We start from the raw sequence: 18,319 nt of genomic DNA on the forward strand, positions 1-18,319 counted from the left end.
TCTGGAAAAACAAACCTGATGTGACCTGTTCTGGAGAATCTTTCACCACAAACCTGTTTTCTCCACAAATTAATGGCATTCACAGAATCTTTGGTGAATGCTTTGCATGAAGAACAAGATTTGGCAAAGCCGACAGGTCTGGAGTTGGCTGTCGACCTCTTGGTTGTGTCAATGTTTGTTTTGGTTTGGCATGGTTTGGTAAAACATTGTTTGTTGGGCGGGCCCCGTCAGGCCATCGTCAATAGTCAAACAATCCTTGGTTAAAAGCAGAAAATAGGTTTTTGTTTTCAAACAGCACAAATTACCCTATCTGGCACTCACGGGAACTACTTTATTTGTGGATGTGCTCCTTGTGAAAGAGTTGTAATCCATCACTCACAGTGAAGTTAGCCAATGGCTGAAGTGGGCTGACCCATGCTGTATGCTGTTGTGAGCAGAAGGAAAATGTGAATGACACAGTAACAGACCAATCAACAAAGAGTGTTTGCTGAAACTCCCTATAACTATATTATATATTTTGTAAAATCAAAAGGTCTTCACTAACGCCATACCTAAAATTCCTTCCAGTACTTTTTCTCCAGGCGTACCCAGATCCCCTGTTTGCCCTTTAGAGAGGCAGACCCATATCCCAGACTTCTTCCCTAGCTATGACCTCTGACTTGTTTCTGAGGGAAATAATTTCCACTTTTTATTCCTCAACTTCATCTCTGCTACTATACCCAAACTGGTACCTCTCCTTCTCCCTTGGCAGTTTATTTCTTAACCTCACTCTCAACCACACGTATTCCATAGCACCCGTGCACCTAACGAAAGCATATATACATACTCTTTTACCCTTGTACCTCCACCTCGACCTATACTTTGATACCTAGACTCTAGCATCTCTGTCCATAATTTTCCCCTAGTAACTCTCCCCCATCACCAATGCCTTGACACCAATACCCTACTTAAATCCTGGTACCTTGATCCCTAACCATTCTCTTGCATGGCTACCCATACCCTAACCGTATATATACTTTAACACCTCAATCCTTACCTGTACTTTATTACATCCATCTATATTCTAGTACCTCTATCTCTGTCTTTACCCTAGCACCTCTACCCAACTCCATTCAATTGCCTATCTTTTCCCTATGACTTTATCCTGCACCTCTACCTCTGTCTGCCAACATCCTTGAACCTCTACGCCTGCTTTTACCCTAGTACCTTTACTACCTCCAGTCTCTACCTGTACCATAATACCATAAAACATTAGCCACTACCCTTACCCTAGATTACTCCTTCCCTTCTGTCCCTTGTCTACTTACCTGTTTTCGTCTTCCATTTTTCCCACTGCCGTTTTCCTGGAATGTCCTCCAATTTTTCAAGTAAAGGGCTTTTCTAATTTCCAATATTCTCAAAAATGGAGTTTCACTAGCTTGTGATTGTCAGGCTGCTGTTCTCCGTTTTATTTTTTCTCCAAAATGAGATAAAGCACATTAGCACTACAGGGGCTTGTTGACTTTCAATACCAATCAAAGCTTAAATAGACATGTAGCAGATTTGTAGCAGGAAACCTTTGCAGTTCCAAGTGTTGGTTCAATTATCACGTCTATTCGTTACACACTTCTATAGCCCCTTGGTGTAAACACCGAAGAACATGTTTGCATCTCATCTGATGGGTTACATGCACTACAATCGCTCATAGCACATTCTATATGAGTACAAGTGAACATCTAGTGCACAAAGTCACAGACAGATGCAACACCCCCACGTGCCCTTGGCTTCCTCTTGAGATTCAGCATGTTTTCAGGGGAAGTATTTCTGGATCCTTGTCACGGATGTTTAAATTACATCTCTCAATCTATCCTACAGCAGCACAATGGCGTAAATAATCATTGCAGCTGTTACGGATTTAGGGTCCGTATCAATGTTTCTCTGAAAATCTAGCTTCAATGCATTGTGAAAATGTTGTATTTATTTTAGGCGGCCTATGCCAGATTACATGTCTAATGTACAACAAACTGGCCGTCAGAGTAGTAAAATCTTGAAGCTGGATGGCAGCTACAAGGCTCTACTGGTCTGTAGCAGCCTTTCTATGGTGACCAGGCGGTCACGGGTGGTCACCTAAGACAGGATAGCATGGGCACTATGATTGTGAGCCTTTTGTGATTATCCCAAGACTGGAGAAACATGCCTATAATGAACTGAAGGTCTGTAATCTCCTGGGCAGGAGCAGCCTGTCAAAAGTCATCAATCTCTCTGGAGACCGATGGTCTGATGCTTCCTGCTGGCATAAACTGTACCTGTTTGTGCCCAGTGTGGGAGCAGCCTTCCCCTAGAGGAATCGAGCAATTATGAAACCTGAAGCCCCATGTCTTCAAGGAGCAATTTCTCTTGGTGCACTAGAACATACTTGTAACTACCCCATGTGTCATTCCTCTAAGCTCTCGTTTGTGTTCAGAGCTCTGTTGCTTCCCATTTAGGTATGGACTACAGTACATACCTAAATGGCAAGCAACGGAGCGCAGTACCTTTACAAACACACGTGACTCTTGTGACCAGATGTTCCCAAGAACTGATGCAGCCTGGCCCTGGGATCTGTGAGCTTTAGAGTTACCCAGTACTGGAGCAGCATGTCCCACGACTAATGGATTTTTTGTGGCTGCCTACAGTGTCACAGATGGTGAAACTAGACATTTAGGACAGGAATGCCCTGTCCCTGTTGATGTGGGTCCCCAGAAAAGGAGCATCCGGTCCATTTTGATGTGGTACCTAGGAATGGAGCACCATGTCCTGATGACGGGGTATCCAGGGCTGGAGTATCCTGACCCTATACATATAAGGCTCTGTGGTTAACAAGAACTAACACAGGCTGCTCTTAGTGATATCTATCAGGGACGGGTACTCTAAATGTGACAGTGCCAAATAGGTAATATATGGTAAAACAGAATGGGAAATAGTGGAACTGGTGGTCATTAGGGCTATGGTTATACAAAATTTTAGGATTTTGACCCTACATTTGTGAAGTCTATAGTCACATGGGACTGGTGAATATTTACCAAATTTATGAGTGTAAACTACTATAGCCAAAAGGGATTAGTAGTAAGACAAGCACCACACATGGACAACTACTGGTACTGCAACAAACTCCTTTTCGGTTTAAGTTACTTAAAATAAAACCCCTTAGGAAATAATATTACATTAAATTACAGTATTTCAAATAGATAAAAATATAAATAAATGCAATTTAATGTGAAAAAAAGTTCTTAAAAGAAAACAATTTTTTTTACATATCTTACATTAGTTTAAATCATTTTCAAAATCCCACTTAAGGTAAACAAATTCAGTGCTATTATATATTCATTATTGAATGTGATATATAGAATTAACTAAAAGTAGTAGAATTATATTTTAACAAAAACTATTTTCAGATTGTTTATTAAATTTAACAAAGATTAATATAATATATTAAAATTAAATAAAACATTAATTTTTTTTAATGATTTTCAAAATGAAAATATATTCATTCATATTTTTCAATTATTTTTAAATAATTTAAATTAACATTAATTCTTTGGGGTTTTATTTTATGTCCCTCCAACGCCGACCTTCCTAGCTGGAAGTTCCAGGGCTCAAAAGCATGCAGCCTATGTGGGTCACCAATAAAGACTTTATACATCTAATATGTATTTGCCCAACCTTAGGCCACTATCGCCGTCATTTGTCGAGGACACATTTTAATGAAAGAGGCATGTGCGCCTGCAGATCCGCCATAATAAAAAGTCTGGGCTCAAAGGACCCACAACTGATCTGCCAGTTGATAAAAAATTTAATTTGTTATAAGAAGTTAACAACACAGTGATAGCGGTCATAGCGTCATTTAGTGGACTCTCCCTGTCTTTTAAAAGTCAAAACATTGTAAATAGCAATAATGAATTAGATTTTAATATACTGAACAAAAACGGTGGTGTTTTAGTTGTTTAAACTAACATTTCTTTTTTAAACTGAGATATTCACAAGCGTATCATGTAGCTACAATGTATCTTATGTACAGGAATATTGTGTGGGCTTTAATTAACTATACAATAAAGAATTTCATACTCATTATTGAATGTGATATATAGAATTAATTAAAAGTAGTATAATTATATTATAACTAAAACTATTTTCAAATTGTTTATTAAATTTAACAAAGGTTAATATAATATGTTAAAATAAAATGTAAAAATATATTTAACATTTTTAAATGCTTTTCAAAAATTAAAATATATTCATTCATATTTTTTAATTATTGTTAAATAATTTAATGTAACATTATTTCTTTGGGGTTTTATTTTATGTCCCTACCTCCATTATTTTCTATGGGAGCATGTTGCAGTACCAGTGGTTGGCCTTGTGTGGTGCTGGACTTACACCAGCTCTCAACTGAAGTACATTTATTATTGTTTTGGGTCAGTTTTGGCTGTGGAACTTTAGATGTGCTGTTTGTGAATAGCAGCGGGCTTTCTGTTCCGTGGTTAGATGCATGTCCCTACCTAACCCATTCGCTTAACCACCCTAAGCCCCTCCTTATTCCTCTTTCATCCCTTATCCTTCAATCATAAGTATTCCCCATTTTCCAGCCACACTCCCCTGTACCTCTTATATTTAGTACTAAAATGTATACTTATGTCTGCCGAGACTTCTCAGTCAGGCCAGAGATCTCCACACAGAAAAAAATAGGAGAACCAGCGGCAGTCCTCTGCACATACGTTTGTGATTAGTGTTTTGTAGCATGTTATTAGTACTTTAGTAGTACTACTACACATACTAAAAAGTACACTTTGTGAATAGGCCCCTAAGTGTCCACTAGAGAGCATCAGTGTATGAATGTATAACCACATTTCGAAGGGTTGTGAAGAGGTCGGCAAGCAGCAGAGGTCTGCTGTACTAAAAAAGAGTTGGCAAAGTCCATATGTCTGGCTTACATTTTAAAACCTGGCTAAAATATTTCTAAAAGCCTCCAGCAGCCGAAAAACAGAACAAACAAGCATTTGTAATGCAATAGGTCTCACAGTTATGCGAGTTTAAGCTATTGGCATTGTAAATGGCAATGCCTTTTATTTATGTTTTAAAAACTAAAACAAAAATAAAAGACATTGTTATTTGCAATGTCAATAGCTGAAACTCACGTAAATGTGAGACCTATTGCATTGCAAATGCTTGTTAGATTAGTGAGTGGAAAGACTCCCTTTCGGGTCGCACGGCAAGTAAAATAAATAAACAAGCCCGGCCGCTAAAGTGAAAGCGGCCCGCGCTTTAAATAAAAAGAATAGTGCTACTGACTTATGAAGGAGAGCGTGTAACATCACAAGTAAAAGATCCAGTCCTCATGGGAGGTAACAAATGGCGACAGGGCGGTAACAAGGAGGGACTACCAAACCTTATTATTAATCGGAAACCAACTTTTACCAAGGACAATGACACCAGTCAATCAAAAATATGGCGGAGAGAAGGTGAGTCTTGCACAGCATACTAAACTACTGCATGCCTCGCAGAGCGAAAAGCGCATGCGCGCTGCAGCTAGGCTCGACCTAAAAACTGTTGTACAGTTCAACATAGCCCGTGCATAAGTTTCCATTTTAAACTATGCGTTTAACTTGACATCTTTTCTAATGCTGACTTTTTACATGGTTTGCACTTACACAAAAGCATACTTTTATAGAGATTGTTCCGCAAGTAGCACATTTCTTAGTAGGCATATTATCATGTTGTCTGTACACTTTGTCCTAGGCTAGGTATATTGAACACGATGCCCTTGCATTTGGTTGTACGGTTGGAGACAGCCCTGAGTCTCAGGACAATCACATTAGCGCTGCAACTTTGACACAGTGCGATTGGAACAGTGCTTTTATTATACAAACCACCTCTCAGCCAAATTTGGCAGAGGAGCCCTTCTGCGGATTATCCTAGAACGCTGTGCGATGTGACTGAGGTGCAGCCCTATTGACTCTAATCTTCATCCGGCAAAGGATGGTAGCCTGCTCTTCACCAGATCAGCTTCCTGATACATAATACAAAGGTATGGGGTTGGGATGTCCCAATAGATCTGGCAGAGGATACTCTCTCTATGCCCCACTAGTATAGGTAGTATTAGATAGGAGTATGAATATAATTATATATTCATACTATAATGTCATAGTGGTTGAACTGTTCATCTTTTTCACCATTCTTGTAATGCTGGTTACAATGCCATGTGTCATCCAACTAATAATTGCAGCTCATGCTTTTTACACAAGAATACAATTCTTTCAATAAATCTTTGAAAAGCCAATTTGTATCTTTCTTGTGTCTCCCTTGGGCATGCCTGAGTAACAATGAAATGGCAGTTCTGTTTCCACAATTTCCTTGGAGAATTATAATGGTCATATTCTAAGGTTGCAGATACCATCTGGTGCCCTGTTCAGTTTAGAGGTTCAGGTGGGGCACTGTGAGGTAGCTATGAATTGGGTCAACATACTGTGAAGATATGTGTGGACTTAGTCCCAATATTCTGGCGGTTATGTTGTCCGTATATACAGTCCTACTCAATTCGTAGGAACCGTATGACAAAACAATTGCTTTCTGCTTACCGTGCATCAATGAGGATGTGGCCTAATGGCTAGAGTGGTCGACCTTGAAGTTGGGGAACCGGTTTCAAGTTTCATCAGGGGCGCAGAACATCCTGTCATTCTGGGCAAATCACTTACGCTCCTGTGCCTTACAAAATGAATGTGTCCAAATGTAACGCAACTGGTGCTCATGTAAAGCACATTGATACCTTCGGGTCGAGTTTGTGCAATATAAAACTTTTTTTTTTAAATGAGAAAAGAATTTATTCCATGATGATTCAGTGAAGTTTTAAAATGTAAAATAGACCCTAATGCACTGCAATGCAAGCATTCCATAGCATGAGGTGAGTGGGTAATACTCCCGTAGGGCGGACCCAAAGCCCACTCAGCGTTCATGTTAAAGAATTGTTGAAATTGGTCTTCTTATATCTGCGCTGTTAATCCAGACCTAAAAATATAGCCTCACATGGTGCTTTGGGGTGGATGAGTGTATACATGATCTTTGTGATTATGTACAGTCTTCTTCAGGTGCTGCAGTAATTGACAACAGTCACTCTTCATGTTGATTTTGAGCACCATTGGCCCATGGTGTGGTGGTACTTTGAACCAGAGATGAATGAACTGGGGAACTTGTCTGAAGGTGACAGTTAAGCATTGCCTGGACTGGACCTGAAGTTCCTTCAGGCTGAGCCCTCAAAGGTCTTTCTGGCAGAGACTCACTGTGGGCTAGACAGATTCCTCGTGTCTCACGACTCAGAAGATTTTTTCACATGGTAGACATTGAGGGAACATTCCAGGAAGCAATCTTGTTCTCTCAGTTCTGGTTCTAGGTGTCAAAACTCTTGACACTTAAATGTTTTTAGTCTTTTGCCAACTGATACCCTACATGCAGCACAGGTTGCTTGTACAAACACCAGTCCTCCTTACAGCTCCTACTGCTTTATGGGTGCAATGCTTGGAGGCCACTGCAATAAGCTTCCATAGGCTCTTCGGCCATACTCAATAAGAGATTCATAAAGCCGAACTGGTGGCTCTGAGTTCCTTCTAGTTGATACTGTCTGAGCACTATATTTAACATGGTCTGCTCCTTCAGGGATTCCGGTCATGGCACACAGTTACAAACCCCCCACAACAAGCAGAAGATCCCTCTCTTCCTAAAACAGTGACATGCGTGTCAGGGGAGCTACCTTTCTATCCTCCAAACAATCTTGAATCCATGAAAGACTCTGAAGGCTCCTTCTCTTGCTAAATAGGCAAGTTACTTCAAATATGTTCAAGAAGACAACCTGCAAAAATAGGCCTCCATCTGTTGAGGCTAATTACTAAAAGAGATCGCATACATAGAATAATTTTAGGATCTGCCAATGTCGATAGCAGTGTGGGTGTAGAGGTAAACTACATTTATTATCCTCTCAAAGTCATTTTTATAAACATTTTGTAAAATCACAATTTAATAATAGACATGTCATCCAAACATTCTTAATGTGTTACAAAACACATCTTGTTCGAAAACTCCAATGTGATGGTCCACACACAGACCTGTATTTAGGGTGACAAGGTGTTCAGCATGGACTGCAGGTCGTGTGCTAGTTCGTGCTGTGTGCTCACAACACATAAGAACATTTTGACACTGCAGAAATGTTTCAGGTTAAAAAGAAGCACCCATTGGCATGGCAACGGCTGTAGCTCCATTGTACAAATACCCCTACCTTCTGACGTATGTTTAACAAAGCAGTACTAAATTTCCAACACTTCACAAGCTTTTCTTCATAACAGGGACCTACACATCATACTGGTGTGGCTACACAGCATAGTATCAAAGTACTTGTATCTGAAACTTTTGTGGGTGGGCAAGAGTGCATAGCCCACACTTGTTAGCTGGGCTCTAAAAAGGCTGCAGACAGGCAAGAAAAACTTGGATAAAGTTAAAGAGACATGTGTCTCCTACAGGAAGATTTTCACAAATAATATAGGGTACTGTGGGAACACAACATAGACTCTTTGCTTTGCAGTAATTGTTGACTTGCAAAGTAAGGTTGTATTGATGTGGGTCTCTGATTACCTAGAAGGGACAATGTCTGCCCTTGGAGATATGGTTACTTGAGGTCACCCATGAGAGAAACGAACTGGTCCTAAGGAGCCAGGTTCCCATGGTTACCCAGAACCATAGCATCATAGCAGTCTGTCCCAGGTGTTGTTGGTATCTACACTTACTTGCTGCCAGAACAATCTGTCATTGGAGATCTGGTAGGTGTGTTGACACATGGACCTAGTGAAGACTGATACCTAATAACTGGAAGTACTATGGTCACCCAGAACTGATGGAAACTGGCCATATGGCCAGACCCTTGTCCATAAGATATGATTAGTTCATCGTGAAGCATTGACTTGGAGCTCTATGGTCACTCACGACTGAACCAGCCTGTCCCTGGAACAGGGAGCTCTCTCCTCAGGCACGACTCATCAGCTTCATGCTGTGACCAGGACCTTTTGGACTGGAGCCATGTAGTCACTCAAGACTGGAGCTGCCTGAGCTTGTGTCTGGGAGCTTGTTGTGATGCTTCTTCGTATGCAGAAAGGACAACTCTGACAACGTAGGCCTTTCCAGGTAAGTTTTATTGGAGAAAGCAACCTGGCATCCGATCACCTCGACAGCGCAGAACAACTGTCAGCTATCGAGTGTCGTGTGCCTGACATTCCACAAAGAACACAGAAGATGAACAGAGCGTGCACAGAATATTACAAACTGGTAAGATTCCAACATAACACATCCTCTTTCCTAGAGAACAAAAACAAAAAAAATCTGAGGAAAAAGATAAAATGAATTGATACAGAATCCATCCCACTCCTAAGGGAAGAGAGAAAAAAAAAAAAACTAAGAAGTAACATAATCTTTAAGATACGTTGGAGGTTTACATACTCTACGTCCAGCACACAAACCCTCATCATGAGAAGGAAGAACATCGGAATCACACGCGGACTTTCGGGTACCAGAGGTAAAATTCCAACATAACAGAGTTTGTGGCCACACAGGACAGGAACTGCCTGAGCTCGTGTCCGGGAGCTCTGTGGTCACACAGGACAGGAGCTGCCTGATACTGTGTCTGGGAGCTCGATGGTCACACAGGAAAGGAGCTGCCTGAACTTGTGTCTGGGAGTTCGTGGCCACACAGGAAAGGAGCTGCCTGAGCTTGTGTCCAGGAGCTCTGTGGTCACACACGACTGGGGCTGCCTGAGCGTGTGTCCAGGAGTGGTCACACACGACTGGGGCTGCCTGAGCTTGTGTCCGGGAGTGGTCACACACGACTGGGGCTGCCTGAGCTTGTGTCCAGGAGCTCTGTGGTCACACACGACTGGGGCTGCCTGAGCGTGTGTCCGGGAGCTCTCTGGTCACACAGGACTGGGGCTGCCTGAGTGTGTGTCCGGGTGCTCTGTGGTCACACAGAACAGGAGCTGCCTGAGCTCGTGTCTGGGAGCTCTGTGGTCACACAGGACTGGGGCTGCCTGAGACTGTGCCTGGGAGCCCTGTAGTCACACAGGACTGGATCTGCCTGAGCTCTGTGGTCACACTGGGCTGTTGCAGCCTGAGCTTGTGTCCGGGAGCTCTGTGGTCACACAGGCCTGGAGTCGCTTGAGCTTGCGTCCCGGAGCTCTGTGGTCACACGGGACTGCACCAATCTGGCCCTATGACTAGAACTCTTTCGGTCACAAGCGACTGGACTGAAGCATTGTGGTCCTGTGACTGGAAGCTCTCTATTTGTAGCCGCCTTGAAATAAAACTGGGTGGTTCATTCATCCTTTAAATATCACAGGAATTCTGGCCATGATGCAGAGTGACCACATTTTGAAACCAAAATCAGGGACTTGCGACAAATATACAAGTATCGTTCAATGTCACAGCGACCGAGAGGCAGTCCAGAATGACAACTGGCAGCACTCACAACCGTGGAAAAGATGCAACAGGGAGGCTCTACGTCTAAGGGGGCGTGAAATGCAAGTTTGAGGGCAGCGTGATCTGCGTTACATAAATTACTTTCTTACTAGGGGGCTAGATAAACCCACAAGATAATCCTCTCCGCGTGCTTAGTGAATTTTCTTTGAAAACACGGACATCTGTAGCCTATAATTACATAAAACTTCAGAGGTTAAAAACCGGGACTGCCCCGGCTAATCCCAGACGCCGGGCCACCCTGCAGTGATAAAATTCACACAGCCCACCGGACTTGTAAAGCAGATTTGGGAAACCCTTTGTCCGCGGGACGACGCACATCGTTGTCTCTTTGAGAGATTGAAGGAGGCAATAAAGTCGAAACGAACAGCAATTAACTTCAATTACCGAACTCTTCTCTGCAGAGTTTTGCTTCTTGGCAGTGCAGGATGTGAGATTCCCCAGGGGCAGAGGAAAACCGAGCTGATTTTTTTTTTGTGTTTCTGTCTTTTTTTGCCAAGCCCACTGCAGATGCCAACATGTGGTGAACGTTTGAATATGATGCAGTGTGTTTTTACAGTAAGAAAAAAACACCACCCTCCCCAGTGCCCCCTCAAAAATGCGCAAAGATCGGCGGCACCATCTGCTCAGGAGTTTGAATTTTGTTTCAGATAAACCATGTTAAACTCTGAGTGCACGTGACGGGTTTCTGTAAAGAGGTGGGGGCGGGTTGTTTTAAGTACAGCAGGTGTGTGCGCATGGAAAAGAACTTAGGGAAATTTGGAAAACTGCCATTTGTAAGCATGACGGAGCCAAGTCATTAAAACCACAAATGAAAAATAGCTCTCGTGTGCCAAAGCTCCCTGGGCTGGCCTGGTCTGACTCGAGGCCGGGCCTGTCTCGGTCTGTTTACCTTTCTGCTTGGTGAGTGTTCGGAGCCGCATACAGTGCGCTGTGTGCTCCTCTGGTGACCTCATCAGTGCGGGCCACCGAATGATGTCATAAGTGATGCAAAAAATCTCACCCAGGCCACTTACACGCCGGTCAAATGTGGAAGAGGGCGATTCTGGTGAGGTCCGTGGAGGCAGCAAAAGGGGTGATCGCGAATCCACTAAAAGCTATACAGGCTGCTTAGAGAGGCTTTCTTCTGAAGAGTATGGGGGCAGAGAAGAAAGTGGCATGGAGAGCTTCAAGAGAGAGGGAGAGAGCAGGGAGGTGCAGAGAAAGCGATAAGAGAGGAGAGGGAGGATGGATGGATGGATGGATGGATGGATGGATGTTGTGCGAGGAGACAAAGGGAACAGGTTGGTTTGAGCTTTTTTTCCTTGGCTACTTTTGGTTCCCCAGACACCCGCAGATGGAGCCTGCTGAAAATGTAAGTCATTCAAGATTTAGGGAGGCTGCTAAGAGGGTGACAGTGCTTAAGTCTGTGTAAGTTACTATAATTCCATGAGGAGTGAAGTAGTGTGGCTCACTGGTTAGAGGCGGCAGATCCGAGAGCAGAGGACGGCCCGGGACCAGGGTTCGATTACCGGCGCGGCAGGTTTCTGGACCAGGGTCAGCGGTCTCGATAATTCTCTCGCCTCGGTGCCCACTCTGATCAGCGATCACACTCGGCAACTCTGGGCATTAGCTTGCCTCATCTTCACTAACGGCCCCACCAGACCGCCGGGGATGCCTGGTCTCACCCTGGAGATACCCATTAAGGGACCATCTCTCAGGGAAGCCAGGAAGGGTTTCGCAGCGGTCGAAGCGCCTTGGGACCCTACGGGTAAGTAGTGCGCTATATAAATGCCAATGCATACATACAGGTGCATAGTAAAACTGACAAATTCAGCTTATGCAAACAATTAGGAGTGTTACACATCATGTTGGTGGTGATATATTTCAACGTATGTTTTTGTATTGTAGACACCTCTTTTGAAGGGAAAAATCCCGAAATGCATTGGGTTCTTTTAAATAAAGATGTGACACGTGCAAACAGATTTTGTTCCTGTGTTTTATCAAGAACTTTGCATAAGAATGGGAATGACTAAAATAAATTGACTACATTTAAATGGAAAACGGGAAAAGTTTGAAGAGTAAGCAGTGGAACAAGTGAATTAAGCGTATACATTTCAACTTATTGGATTAATTCAGTGATAAACTTGGCTGTGCAGCTTGTACGGGAATCAAAGGAGGTTCCTTCGCATTTTCGTTCATAGGGTTACTGCTATTTGGGCAGAGCAAGCTTGCACGGCGCTACAGTTTTGAAACGGCAAGCACGATTACATATTGAGTACACCGGTGTGCATCGCACCACCTTTTACACATATTGAATGGCTTTCTGAGTGCCACCTGCTGGTCAGCGCGTGAAGTGCTGCTGACGGAACACCTGGGGTTTGTCATGGAGAGATAGGAGCATTAGTCGTACTACTGTGTCACTAGTTCATCTGGATTAACAATGCTACTACATATACTAGTGCAGAGGAGACGCGCACTGCATGTTGAGTGACACCTTGAAGCCAGAGCTGGTGTGCTGCTGAAGTAGCTCCCCGAACCTTCCCTGAAGAGACCAGCTGTTAGAAATAGGGGTCACAGGTTGGCAGAGGTATGCACCTTGTCCAAGCAGGGACCATTCCTTCTAGTCAGGGCAAGGGGGATACACACCTAGATAACCACTGCTCACCCCCTTCGTACCTTGGCACAAGCAGGCAGGCTTATCTCAGAGGCAATGTGTAAAGCATTTGTACATAAACACACAGTAGCACAGTAGCACAGTAGCACAGTGAAAAACACCACAAATGAACATCACATCAGTTTAGAAAAATAAAGTATTTAATGCTGACAAGACTAAAGCTCACGGCCCACTTGGACGACGCCTTTCCAATCCATATACTGCAGACTTCGGCAGTCCCCTGGAGACGGGATTAACTTCGGTAAAACAACATCGATTTTACTGTCACCATCAGGGTTGCCATATACTGCACAGCCTGTTACTTATACCCGCCACGCTTGGTTTTTTAGGTCCCAGGACGAGACTAAAACTTTTCATCATTGAAATTGACTACAATCATATCAATCACTGATCCATTGCTCCTGTAGGTAAGACACCCGCGTTGTCATGTCCCTGCCAATACTTACCGTTTACCGACTGAAAATAAAAAAAAAAACCTTTTCATTCTTTTCTTCCTTCCTTTTTGTTTCTTCTTCACCTTTTTAGGTGACTAAACTCCACTCATTGAATTTCACCAATTTTGGCTGAAGGACCATTCGGTAAGCTGACTGAGTACCCTGGTGTTGAAGTACTCTGATAGATTCTTGACTTTTTTGACCCTTGAAACTAGACATATGTTTCTCCTCTTTCCCACAGAGCTTACTGGCCCTGATGAGAATCCTGTCAACAGTGAGGATTCGAAATGCGTAGGCCTTTTGTGGTCTGCTGTCTAGGTCTTGGTGTTAAATGGAATTAGTGCATCTTTACTTTTTTGTACACTCTAACTTTATTGATTGAAATGTGAACTGTATTACAAAAAATTCTGTATCAAAGTGTACTGTTGTGAATTATATGAATAGCTACTTATAACACAGCAGACTCGGTTCTCACCCCACTGGTTTACATTTTTTCCCCAGTGGGTGTTGGGTATATTGTTTGATTGCTTGAATGTGAGAGGTATGATTGTGAGATGTTTGAAAATTATGAATGATGGTTTGTATGAGGTATTTTATCCCACTTTAGTGTCCTTCTTTTGATTGTTCCTCTATACATTGTGTTGTCTTTTTGAACCCCATGATTCATTTAAAAGTGTGTTCAAACAATACTTTTTCAAAATAAATTGCCATTTAGTAGCGTACATGTGTATTGAACTGTGGTCTTTACATCTGGAATTCATTTTGTTGGAACCAACTATCAGAGGTGAATGTATGACATTGTTCTGCATTCTGTCCATCAATAGTTATTTTTGCATTTTTCACCTGAGTGAGACGGGTACGCTCAGACGTCAGTCCCGTGCTTTCCATGCCACTGGAATCAAGCTATCCTGGCTGAAGAGGGGTGAAACCCAGAAACAGGTCCCAGGAAGCTTGTTTCCAGTCCAGGTTGGACCTGGCCTGGCAGTTCAGGCTGGACTGTTTCCATTGAGCGCAGGGTCAAGACTGATTTGCATGTGGCTGGGTCCAAACTGGAATGGCATGGCGAGCAAAAAAACAATGGGTTTAGGCCTGGATCTCTGCACTGGGGTGAATGTTTGACATTGTTCTGCATTCTGTCCATCAATAGTTCTTTTTGCATTTGTCACCTGAGTGTGACGGGTATGCTCAGGCGTGAGTCCCTTGCTCTCCATGCCACTGGAGTCAAGCTATCCTGCTGAAGAGGGGTGAAACCCCGTAACCGGTCTTAGGATGCTTGTTTCCAGTCCAGGGAGGACCTGGCCTGGCAGTTCGGGTTAGATTGTTCCCATTGGGCGCAGGGTGAAGACTGATTTGCATATGGCTGGGTCCAAACTGGAATGTCGAGCAAACAAACGATGGAATTAGGCCCAGATCGCTGTACTAGGGTGAATGTATGACATTGTTCTGCATTCTGTCCATCAATAGATCTTTTTGCATCAGCTTCTGTCAAGGCACACGTTTACACAGTTCCTCGGGCTCCTCCCAGCACACCAGGAAATAAAGCATTCGCCACGCACTTCCTTTTTTTTTTTTATAAAGAACAGTCCAGTCCTTCTCCTGCTCCAGACAGAAGCAGCAACTTTAGGCCGACCCACCCCACACACATCAAGGGGCAGTGCTCCTCACATAGCTCTCCCAACTCTCCTTCCAGGCAGGTTTTTTTTTAATCCGGAACGGATCCTTTTGAAGTCTTTGATTTCCCTGAGATTTCCAACAGGAGGCAAGCTCTGCATCAAGCCCTTGGAGATCTTCTCAAGTAGGATACCACAGCAGGGTAAAAAGTGTCAGTCCTTTTCCTCTACCCACAGACAAAAGCAGCAACTGCAGGCCAACCCAACAAAGCAGCACACAGCAAAGAGGCAGTACTCCTCTTTGCAGCTCTTCAGCATTTCTTCTTGGCACGGTCCTCTTGTTTCCTGAAGTGATCTAAAGTTCATAGGTTAGAGCCCCAATATTTATACCATGTTTCTTTGTGAAGGTAGCCCAAAGGAAAGTCTCTGCTGCATGCATAAACCAGTTCTGCCTGGCTCAAGCCAGGTTCACTACAGAAGGTGGAGACAGCATTGTGAAAGGCAGCCACAGTCCATTCAGGTACACGTAACAACTCCTCCCACCACTCTAAATGCAGACAGGTCTATTCAGCCTGGCTATGAGTCACCCAGGAAAGGCAGGACCCTTGAGACTGTCTAGAGTGAATGTGCATCCCCTTCTCCTGTCACTCCAAACCCAAACAGTGAATACACAAACAGCCAGAGGAACACAGAATGGTAAAGTAAGAAAATGCCCAACTTTATAAAAGTATATTTTAGAAAACAGTGGTTCGGAAATGGCCAACAAGGTCCAAGGTAGGTAGTCTCCGTTAAGGTGACAAGGTACCACAGTTCTACTTGATAATCAATATCTCAGGGAGCGATTAGTAATATGCACAGGGACATGAAGATCAGAATGAAGTTCTCAAATATTCATCCACCCCAGGTTCACATTTCGGGGTCCCCTTGTTCTCTTACTACACTTTCTAAAAGTGGTATTTTCAAACACATAATTTAAAAACCACCTTTACTAAAAAGGTGTGTCTTTAAATTCTGAGTTCAGGGAACCTAAACTCCATTGTCTCTATTATGTTCCAATGAAAAGTTACACTTGTAAGATGTTACTAGGCAGCTCCCATGTTAACCTTTGTGACAGAAAACTTTTCAATAAAGAAAAACAAAATGCACAGTATTTCACTATCAGGACATATAACACACACCAGTACATGTCCTAACTTTCACATACACAGCACCTTGCCCATGAGGCTATCTTGGGCCTACCTTAAGGGTCGTCTTACATGTAAGAAAAGGGAAGGGTGCCCTTGCCAGATCAACATGGCATTTTACAACTGCATGTGCAGACACTGCAGTGGCAGGTCTGACACACTTTTGAAAGGCTACTTGGGTGGTTGGTACAGCCAGTGCTACGGGCCCACTAGTAACATTTAATTTACAGGCCCCAGGCACATAAATGTAAATAATGTAAATGTGTGTGTCTTGTAAAGCGCACTGCTACCCGTAGGTATCCTGGCGCTATAGACCGCTGGGGAACCCGTCCTAGCTTTCCCTGTGAGATGTTCCCTCCTGGGTATCTCCAAGGTGAAACCAGGCATCCCCGGCGTTTGTGGGGGGCCGTTGTGGCGATAAGGCAAGCTAATGCCCAGAGTTGCAGAGTGTGATCCCCTGGGTAGATTAGGCACTGAGGCGAGAATTATCGAGTCCGCTGACTCTGGTTCACGACCCTGCCGCGTCGGGAATTGAACCCTGGTCCCGGGCCGTCCTCTGCTTCCAGGTCTGCCGCCTCTAACCAGTGAGCCACACCACTCCACTTACTCCACATACAGTGCACATTACTAGGGACTTAAGATTAAATCACATATGCCAATCATAGATAATCAATAAAAATGACAATTTACACAGAGAGCATATGCACTTTAGCACTGATCGGCAGTGGGAAACAGGCCAGAGTCCTATAACCAACAAAAACAGGGTCAGAAAAATAGGAGGCAAAAGGCATTAAGTTTGGGGATAAACCTGCAAAAAGGGCCATGTCTACCACCAGCATTGCTCTTTAGTGAGACCTGCCGGTCAAGATAAAGAGGGTGCTAGCAGTGGTCATGACTTGTTGAAATACAGGCTGCAGGGTCAAGGTGTATGTGGCAGAATTGGAGGATAAGGTGGGGAGTCTCCGGAAGTATTCGGCACACTGGTCACTGATCAAAGCCCCTCTCTGACAGTGTTTTGAGCTCCTTGGAGGGCTGTTGACTATCTATGCACTATACTGGAAGACAAGAGAGGGGTTTGCAGACTGTCTCCGGAAGCTGGTTCTGAAACTTGAAGCCAGGAACGTCAGATAAACAGTAACAACCCACAGGAGATAGGACTGTGATTAAATAGCTTAATATCCCTTCACTGAACATTCTCCATGCTAGCCTCGCGCCTCCTTCTAGTAGCCGGGTCTAGGCAGAGGATGTGTGGCGTCTCACTTGCTGCACATGCCCGGGTTAATCAGGGGGCCTAGGCACATGTAGCCAGTGCTAGAAATGGAAAAAATTGAAGTGCAGGTACTCTGTACCAGAGTACCTGCTTGTTTCTGAGAAGTGATGGTACTCTCCAATTAAAAGTACAGCATTTCTCTTGAGAAGTACATTTCTTTTGAGAGGGATAGTGTACTCTCCCTCTCAAAATAAAAAAAGTGCGGCTACTCAGTACAGGAGAGTACCGGACCCTTTAAAGCACTGCATGTACCTCAAACAGCGCCAGCCGGTGCCCAAGACAGCCTGGCTCTCGGGATCACACCGGCCGAGCGGCAGGGGTCTCTCTTAGGGTAAGGGAGACCGGGAGGGCCTCACACTGGTTCTGTGCACCTCAGGGTCTTGGTACTGTCTGCGGTCAGCCGCCGTCAGCCTCACACTGGCTCCTTGCTCTGCAAGGTCCTTGCATTCAGTCCTCTTAGCAGCAAGCATGGTCTCTGAGTCCAAGGCTCTGGCTTGTGTCGTCGTCTACAGCAGTCATGGCCTGGCAGTGGTCCTAAGCACCTCAGGGCCCTGGCGCTGAACCAGACCTCCAGCAGTTACAGCTGGGGGGGCTGGACAGACACATGCCCCTACTGTCCCTGGCGCACAGGCGGGGAGGGGGTG

At 44.0% G+C, this 18,319-nt stretch overlaps 1 protein-coding gene across 3 annotated transcripts in view; it reads left to right on the top strand.

Moving 5' to 3' along the window:
- Positions 1-18,319, top strand: part of EMID1 (EMI domain containing 1) — a 451,838-nt gene that overhangs the window by 207,892 nt on the left and 225,627 nt on the right. The gene's annotated exons all lie outside the window — the stretch shown is intronic.

The sequence above is a fragment of the Lissotriton vulgaris genome, unplaced genomic scaffold (genome assembly GCF_964263255.1).
Source record: "Lissotriton vulgaris unplaced genomic scaffold, aLisVul1.2 SCAFFOLD_852, whole genome shotgun sequence".
Classification (NCBI taxonomy): Eukaryota; Metazoa; Chordata; class Amphibia; order Caudata; family Salamandridae; genus Lissotriton; species Lissotriton vulgaris.